Source organism: Cynara cardunculus (genome assembly GCF_001531365.2).
Source record: "Cynara cardunculus var. scolymus isolate 2C chromosome LG 3, CcrdV1, whole genome shotgun sequence".
Classification (NCBI taxonomy): domain Eukaryota; kingdom Viridiplantae; phylum Streptophyta; class Magnoliopsida; order Asterales; family Asteraceae; genus Cynara; species Cynara cardunculus.
In genome coordinates, this window is record NC_037530.1 from 31,173,350 (window position 1) to 31,182,381 (window position 9,032).

A 9,032-nucleotide genomic window follows, 5' to 3' on the forward strand; every position below is an offset into this window, starting at 1 on the left:
ACATTTTATCCCCTTGAGCTAATTTATCCCGATCCCTATCAGTTAGTTTAGCCTATAAGGGTTGGGTTTTGGTAAGAAGGATAAAATTTCATAACATTAGCTTCTTCAACTCTAGTTCTCATTTCGTTCGCTCAGATAAAGTTTCTCTTTCTACAACTCACTTTCAAGAAGAGGCGTGGAAAACTTCTCGAGAAGTTATGGTGAGAAGAGATCTCCACTCTTGGATCAATCCTAATTGAATGTCAATACTAACGAGGTGCATTTAGATGCACCAGATCAATTCCTTTCTAAAACGCAGTTCTTGGGTGGCATGAGATTATAAGTGATCAAAGGTTCAGATCTCTTCTTACGCTTCTGTTATAACCGGGTAATTCTTTTTAATATCAATTGGAAACATGAGGTTTCTTTTGAAAAGTGGTTGGAAGTTGAGGGGTGTGTTTTGGAAATTTTGGTTTAAAAAAAATCTTTTAAACCCACCGTCTCTTTTCAAAAATATAAATGGACGTATTTGTTTTTCTTGTAAATGGGATGTTTGGGATGAGAAAGAAGAAAAGTTGGTGTGTGATATGCATTGATTATTTAAAGCATAAAACATTCATTTCTATACTTATTAGGTAGTTTATTTATTTTTATCTCAATCTTGAGTCCTTTTAAATTATTTTCCATTTGTTTATACTTGAAGCTAAATTAAGTGATTAACTTGTCTTTGCACCATTAGAGTAGAAAAATCTTAACTTGAAAGCATAATGTTCTGTGTTGCAGTATTCCAACAACATTGAACTGTTATGAGACGGCCTTTGGGAAGTACTTAATGATTCAGCTACCGATTTAGAATGAAGACAAAATTTTGATGATCTGTTGGTTAAAGACCACTACAGCTAAGATGAAGGTTTTCGGAGGTTACTTTTATTTATGATGTGATGCTACCTTTTTCTGTTTTCACCTTTTGTCTCTCTTTTGGGAACCATGGCTTTTCCAAGGCTTTTGTTTTCTTCCTTGGCTCTTTTATATAAGTAGGACCCTTTGGTAGTTCTTAAAATCCATCACACAGACTTTTAAGAATCAGATCTGAAGTTCTTAAAATCCATATCATTCAAGTTTTTTTTTATAAAAACCAAGTACACTTCTTGACGAGTTGATCACTTTGAAAGTGTTAAAGTGCCATGATCTTAGAGATAAGCCATTGAATGCACGTCAACTTGAATGATATAAGAGGTAAACTTAAGAAAGTTACCGACAAGGAGACTTGTCATTTATGTCTTTCAAAATTAACTCCCGACAGGTTGGTTACTCTTTAAAAGTGTCAAAGTGCGATAGATTCCGAAATGAACTATCTAGAACACACACCAACTTGAATGATATGGGAATCAGCTCAAGAGAGTGATTTTTAACAAAGAGATTTGTTTATCCATATATTTTGAAGACACCATTTTGTCACTATCCTGGTCTGGATACCACATAGAGATATGAGTTGAAAGCTATAATATAGTGCAAAGGTGAAGTCCGAGAGGAATACCTTCAAAATAGATGATGGAGCTAGTTTTGGCTTAATGTATGCTGTAGCATTTCTACAACATTGTCTGCTGGAATTTGTGCTTATATTTCACCATAAGTCTTACACCCATGCTACTCTTTAATATTTTGTTATTTTATCATTGTTAACTCATAATCAAACTGAAAGATTTAATTTTCATCATCGGAAATCATCTCTTTCATTGGACTTTTATTAAGTCTTTGCTACAATCTACTTGGACGATATTCCGTTTTTACCACTTTATTACTTGGAAAAGATGACATTGGACCATATTGTATACTTGCTTTGTGGTTCCTTTTATAAGTCTAAGGTTGTGAAAAATAACCTACAAAGTTTTTTGGCTGCCGGGGATTGACAAGCTTAAAGTTCTTTTTAAGAGTGAAGTAAAAGATTTGATTTTTCTAATACCGTTTGAATCATTTTGAAAGTGGTGTATGCCACAGATAACACCACGGGGATTTTCTCGAATTTGATCCCGATATCAAGAGAACATTCCTCCAAAGAAGGAGGGCACAAAGAGCATTTTTTGCTCTACTCCCTCCCAACATGGCGTTACCTCCCCCAATCATTCCAGATGTGTCACATTTGGAAAATCAACTGCTTGTTTTTGCACCAATACCGCCATTTCAGAACTTTCCACAAGGATACCCACACAATGATAATAATTTGGGTAATGATGACACAAAATCGAAAAATAATGATGAACGAAGAGAACAAACTCCAAATATAATCAATCTGGCAAATTCTAAAAATGGAAGAATCATGAACTATGTTATCCCTGATTTTGAGCAATTAAACTCCAGGATAGTTAGGCCACAAATGACAGCCCTCCATTTCGAACTAAAACTGATCATGTTTCATATGATGCAAACAAATGGACAATTCACCCGATTACCATCGAAAGACCCTCACTCACATCTAAAGTCTTTCATGGAAATCACTGATACTTTCTTGATCCTGGGAGTGTCTAACGACGCTTTAAGACTTACTTTATTCCCATTTTTTTTACGAAACCAAGTAAAGGCATGGTTTAATTCATTACCATCGGGTTCTGTGCCATCGTGGAGTAATATGGCTTAAATTGTTTTGCGAAAATATTTTTCCACCGACCAAGAACACTAAGTCTAGAAATGAAGTATGTCTTTTTAAACAAATGGACGATGAAGCTGTTCCTGATGCATGAGAGAGGTTTAAAGAGTTGTTAAGAAAATGCCCACACCATGACATTCCTTACTGTATTCAACTAGAGACATTCTACAATGGGTTAAGTCCCATGGCTAAACAGATGCTCGACGCGAATGTAGGAGGGGCCTTTACAGCTAGTACCTACAATGAAGGGTATGAGATCCTTGAAAAAATTTCAACAAATAATAGACATTGGGCTGATCCACGTGCTCAACCACAAAAGAAGACTGCTGGAATTCATGATGTAGATGCATACACTGCATGAACAGCACAACTCACTTCCATGACCACCATGCTTAAAAACCTTACTTTTGGCCAAGGAGTGCAACCAACTGTCACTCCACCTATTTCAAAAGTCCTCTCAGGGCAATGTGTTTGTTGTGTCGGGGAACACTCTTATGAACATTGTCCTCATAATTCTAAATCCATAAACTTTGTTCATAATGAATCTGGTCCCTATACCAACAATTACAATGCAAGTTGGAAACAACACCCAGATTTTTCTTGGAATAGTCCATGTTTAAATCCACCCGCACATAAGCAGCAAGGAATCTCTAATTTTCAACCCCAATAACATGCAGGCAGCTCTAACTCTCAAAATCATCACCAAAATTTTCAACCTGCTCAACCACCTTTTCAAAACAAGCCACCTTCACAGGATGATTTATCATCTTCTTTGGAAGCAGTGATAAAAGGGTACTTTTGCAAGCTCAAACTCAAAATCAAGCTTTGATAACCCATCAAAACTCTCAGACTCAATCTCTTTTTAATCAACAAAGTGCTGCTATCAAAAATCTGGAAACCCAAGTCAGTCAACTTGCACTCAATCAGTCCAATAGAGTCCTTGGTACTTTGCCTAGTAACACAGAAGTCCCAAGAGCCTTAGGAAGGGAACATGTGAAAGTAGTAACCCTCAGAAGTGGGAAGGAATTGATAGAGACAGTGCAAAAAGATTGTAAACCAATTTTGTCAAAGGCTGATGCTACAACATTGTCCCATGTTATTGAAAAACCACCGAAACGATTAGAACCAATCATCTAAGGTCACCAATATTGTCCCCCCAAAATCAGACTACCCTTTACTATTTCCAAAAGAGGCCACTAGGAAAAAGTCATTACAAAATAAGGTCATAGTAGATCCTAAGACCAAAATCGTAACCCCATGCATACCACAAGAGAGTAAGACCACCCAAGGGATAAAACACTCATCTTGCTCAACATATTCAAACAAAGTTGTCATAAAACCTGTTCCTCCTTATGTACCTTACCCCCAAAGGTTGAGGAATCAAAAGGAAGAACTGCATTTAAAAGAATTCTTTGATGTGTTTAAAGAATTGCATATCAACATACCACTTGTTGAGGCAATCAAGCAAATGCCTAGTTATGCTAAGTTCCTCAAGGACATCCTAAGTGAGAAAAAAAAAGCTGACCGAGTATGAAACTGTAGCTCTTACTGAAGGATGTAGTACACTTTTAACCAACAAGATACCTTCTAAGCTTAAAGACCCAGGAGGTTTCAGTATTCCTTATTCTATAGGTGGGAAAGAGACTGGGAAAGCTTTGTGTGACTTAGATGCAAGTGTCAACCTCATGCCTTTATCTGTTTTCAACACCTTAGGCATAGGAGAGGCTAGACGTACCACTGTTACAATTTAATTGGCCAACAATTCCATTGCATACTCTAAGGGAAAGATTGAGGATGTTTTAGTGCGAGTTTACAAGTTCATATTTTCGGCAGATTTTATCATCTTAGAATTTGAGGCCGATAAGGAAATTCCTATTAGTTTAGGCAGACCATTCCTACCCACCGGAAGAACTTTGATAAATGTCCATAAAGGAGATCTGACTATGAGACTTCAAGACCAAAAAGTCACATTTAATGTTTTCAATTCTTTGAAATACCCTGACTATTTGGAAGAGTGTTCAAGAATTTGTGAAATAGAATTAATGTGTTATGAGGAAGGAATTAGAGAGGTCTATAAGTTAGAGGAAATGGATAGTGTTGAAATAGATGAAGAGATTGTTGAGTTAGATTTAAGAGAGGATGATGGTATCCCATGTGATGTTACTGTATTTGAGCTGCTGGAAAATAGTGAGCAGAAAGACTTCACCCCATCCATTGTATCACCACCTGACTTGGAGTTGAAACAACTCTCATCCCATTTGAAGCATGCTTTTTTAGGAGAAGAAGACAAATTGTCTGTCAACATATCATCTACCCTAGAATTGCATCAATAAAAGAAGTTGGTTGATATATATTAAATTTACACACAAAAGCTATGGGATTGATCATTGACGACCAAAAGGTGATTAGTCCTTCTTTTTGTCAAAATAAAATCATCCAAGATGACAATAACTTCACATCCATAGAGCCATAAAGAAAGATGTCTACCTTTGACAAAGCCATAAATAAATTATTCGGTCTCTCACCACACATATATTCTGATAATGATGCACTCTTACACATGGCCTCTGAGGCATATTTGGTTGAGATCATGACTTTCCTTAGAATGCCTAAGACTGATTGGGAGCCTTACACTCATTTCATGTTGAAAACCTTTAAGGTTGCCAATTTGTCCTCTGATAAGAATGTTTGGATAAGATTTATTAGACATTATTTATCATCGACTAATCATAACAACTCCATCTTTGTAGAAAGGTTGGCGCTTTTGTTTAGTCTCATAACAGGTGATAACATCAACTTTCGTGAAAATATTTTAAAGTCCATCAAGGTGGAGACTCAAAGGTTGTTTGAAGAGAATGAGAAGTTGAAGGATGTTGCAGCACAAGGCACCACCTCTACATCACAGGCTATGCAGCCTACTTCTTTGGAATAGGATAGGTTTAATCATCTTTGTTTAGTCTCCAAATATTTTTCTTATTTTTGAGTCTGGGATAATTTTATACTTTTAGATTTATTTTCTTTGCAAGATTGCATGTTCATTGATAGTTGCCTTTGATTTCATAGCCTGAATAATTCTGAGGTTGTTAGTAGATATGTTCTTGCTAGAACTAGCACCATTCTTTTTGGGACACAACTTGACTCACACACAAGTAACAGTAACAGGAGGGAATGATATAGGACTTTCTTCACAACTCACAAATAGCCACCTGTACGCTCTATATACTACACACTGCATATAGCCAGTGAGAGCATTGTCAACATTTCAAGTTTGGGGGAGGGTGTTCCACTAAGGCCAAAACATCAGTACAAAAGAGCAAAACTCTATAAAGATGCCTTAGTTGGACTTGTATAAAGCACAAAAAAATGTCCCATAGGGGCAACGTACATGCTTTCAACAAAAGAGCATAAAGTGCTAAAAAGGGTGTTCCACTAAGGCCAAAACATCAATACAAAAGAGTAAAGCTCTAAAAAGATGCCTTAGTTGGACTTGTATAAAGCACACAAAAATGTCCTATAGGGGCAATGTGCATACTTTCAACAAAAGAGCATAAAGTGCCAAAAAATTTAAAAAATCAATGTTGAAGCATAAGAAAAAGGCAATGTGAGAGAAGAAAAAAAAGCCAAGGATAGTAAACATAGAAAAAGTCCTATTGACCTCAAATACGAAGTGTGTTGAGTTTAGCAAAGAAAATATTTGTGCTAGTATATGGTTCATATATAAAAGTTAGGTTATGAATGGTTTACTAAGGATTTATGAAAGGCTATGATGTTCATGATGGTATGTTTTGCAATATGTGTGTAATGAATGCCATAATCTTGTACACCTTTGCATCATTAATTCATTTTTATTTGTCTTTTAGTTGCTTGGGAAAAAGCAACACTTTAAGTTTGGGGGTGTGATATGCATTGATTATCAATGCATAAAACATTCATTTCTTTTCTTATTAGGTACTTTATTATCTTTTATCCCAACCTTGAGTCATTTTTATTATATTATTTTCCATTTGTTTATACTTGGAGCTAAATTAAGTGATTAACTTGTCTTTGCACCATTAGAGTAGAAAAACCTTAACTTGAAAACATAATTTTCTGTGTTGCAGCATTCCAACAGTATTGAACTGTTATGAGGCGGCCTTTTGGGAAGTGCTTAATGATTCAGTTACCAATTAAAATGAAGACAAATTTTTGTTGATCTGTTGGTTAAAGCCCACTACAGCTGGGATGAAGGTTTTTAGAGGTTACTTTTATTTTTGATGTGATGCTACCTTTTTCTCTTTTCATCCTTTGTCTCTCTTTTGGGAACCATGGCTTTTCCAAGACTTTTGTCTTCTACCTTGGCTCTTTTGTATAAATAGGACCCCTTGGTAGTTCTTAAAATCCATCCCATAGACTTTTAAGAATCATATATGAAGTTCTTATGTTATGCAAGTTAGTTTTTAATTTTCTTTAAATAGTTTTCTTCATTATGAGTTGCTACAACATTGTTGTCACTTTATTTAATTTTCTTGCCATTTAGTTTTCGCTCTTTATATTCAGTCATTTACTTTCCGTCATTTATATTTATGTCTTTACTTTATGTTCTTTATATTTCTTATCATTTAATTTCTGTAAAGAGTAGCTAATTCCAATAGATTGGGTGTAAGATAAGGGGTGAAATGTTAAACCGAAAAAAAATGAACGTTGTTTCACAATAACAATGTTCCCCTATTTCATTCAAGTTTTTATAAAAACCAAGTACACTTCTTGACGAGTTGATCACTTTGAAAGTCTTAAAGTGCCATGGTTTTAGAGATAAGCCATTGAATGCACGTCAACTTGAATGATATAAGAGGTAAACTTGAGAAAGTTACCGACAAGGAGACTTATCATTTATGTCTTTCAAAAATTACCTACCGAAAGGTAGGTCACTCTTTAAAAGTGTCAAAGTGTGATAGATTCAGAGATGAATTATCTTGAACACACGCCAACTTGAATGATATGGGAATTGGCTTGAGAGAGTGACTTTTAACAAAGAGATTTGTTTATCCATATATTTTGAAGACACCATTCTGTCACTATCCCTGGTCCGGATACCACATAGTGGGTTGAAAGCTATAATATAGTGCAAAGGTGAAGTCCGAGAGGAATATCTTCAAAATAGATGGTGCAACTAGTTTTGGCTTACTGTATGCTGTACCTTTTCTTCTGTCTGAATCGATATTATTCCATTCCAATTCCTTCGATAAAAAGATTCATTCTCTTCATAAAAAATAGGAAGTGATTGCCCTTCTCCGACCCTTACTGCCCAACCTGACAACGGCCTCTGGTGTGGCATTTCTACAGCATTGTTTGCTGGAATTTGTGCTTACATTTCACCATAAGTCTTACACCCATGCTACCCTTTAATATTATGTTATTTTATCATTGTTAACTCATAATCAAACTAAAGTCTTCAATTTCATTATCTGAAATCATCTATTTCATTGGACTCTTATTAAGTCTTTGTTACAATCTCCGTGGACGATATTCAGTTTTTATCACTTTATTACTTGGAAAAGATGACATTGGACCATATTGTATACTTGCTTTGTGGTTCCTTTTGTAAGTCTAAGGGTGTGAAAAATAACCTACCAGTGTGGTGTTATTTGGTCTATGGTTTGAGCAAAACAAAAGAAACGAATAAGAAAATTGCGTCTTCTTATTTGGAATTTCTTGCTGAACTAAAAGTCTTCCATCTAATTGTGAATTCAAGGTGAGTTTTTATTCATAACAACAAAATCGGGTTTATTAGACACTCCAAATTTTTATGCGTCCTAATAGACCTCTTTATAGGACTTATTTATGGGACCAAAAAAATAAAATGTCTCATCTAAAAGTTGTAATAAGTTTATATGACGTTTTTTGACGTCGTAATAAATTTTTTAGGACACTTTTAATATAAAACGTCTCATTAACAACTTTATAGGACACTATTTGAAAAACTGTCCTATAAAAAATAAGTGTCCTATAAAAAAATGAGTTTATAGGTCAAAAGTGTCCTATAAAGTTGCTAATGTGACACTTTGTATTAAATATGTCCTAAAAAATTTGATAAGACGCTCAAAAGCGTCATATAAACTTATTACAACACCTTAGATAGGACATTTTATATTTTGGTCTTATAAATTATGTCATTTAAAGCGGCCTATTGGGACGCTTAGAGAGTGGGGGTGTCCTATAAACTTAATTTTGTTGTAGTGATTTCAAAAGCTTTATTTGAAATGTTTTTAATAAGGAATAGTATGGGTTTCAAATTCGAAGTTTTCGAATACAAATATTTGCTTTTTGTTAGCATGATTGGGTTTTGTTATTATATTATCAATTGTATGGAATAAGGGTGGGATAATCAGGAAGGTGTATATTTTGAAATAAGGGTCACATACGGTGTATA

General features: G+C 35.0%; 1 non-coding gene across 1 annotated transcript; it reads right to left on the reverse strand.

Annotated features, from left to right (window-relative positions):
- Positions 1–2,654: 2,654 nt before the first annotated feature.
- On the reverse strand, positions 2,655–2,761 carry LOC112510681. Its single transcript, XR_003069042.1, has one exon. It is a non-coding gene; the product is annotated as a small nucleolar RNA R71 (small nucleolar RNA).
- Between the last annotated feature and the right edge of the window lie 6,271 nt (positions 2,762–9,032).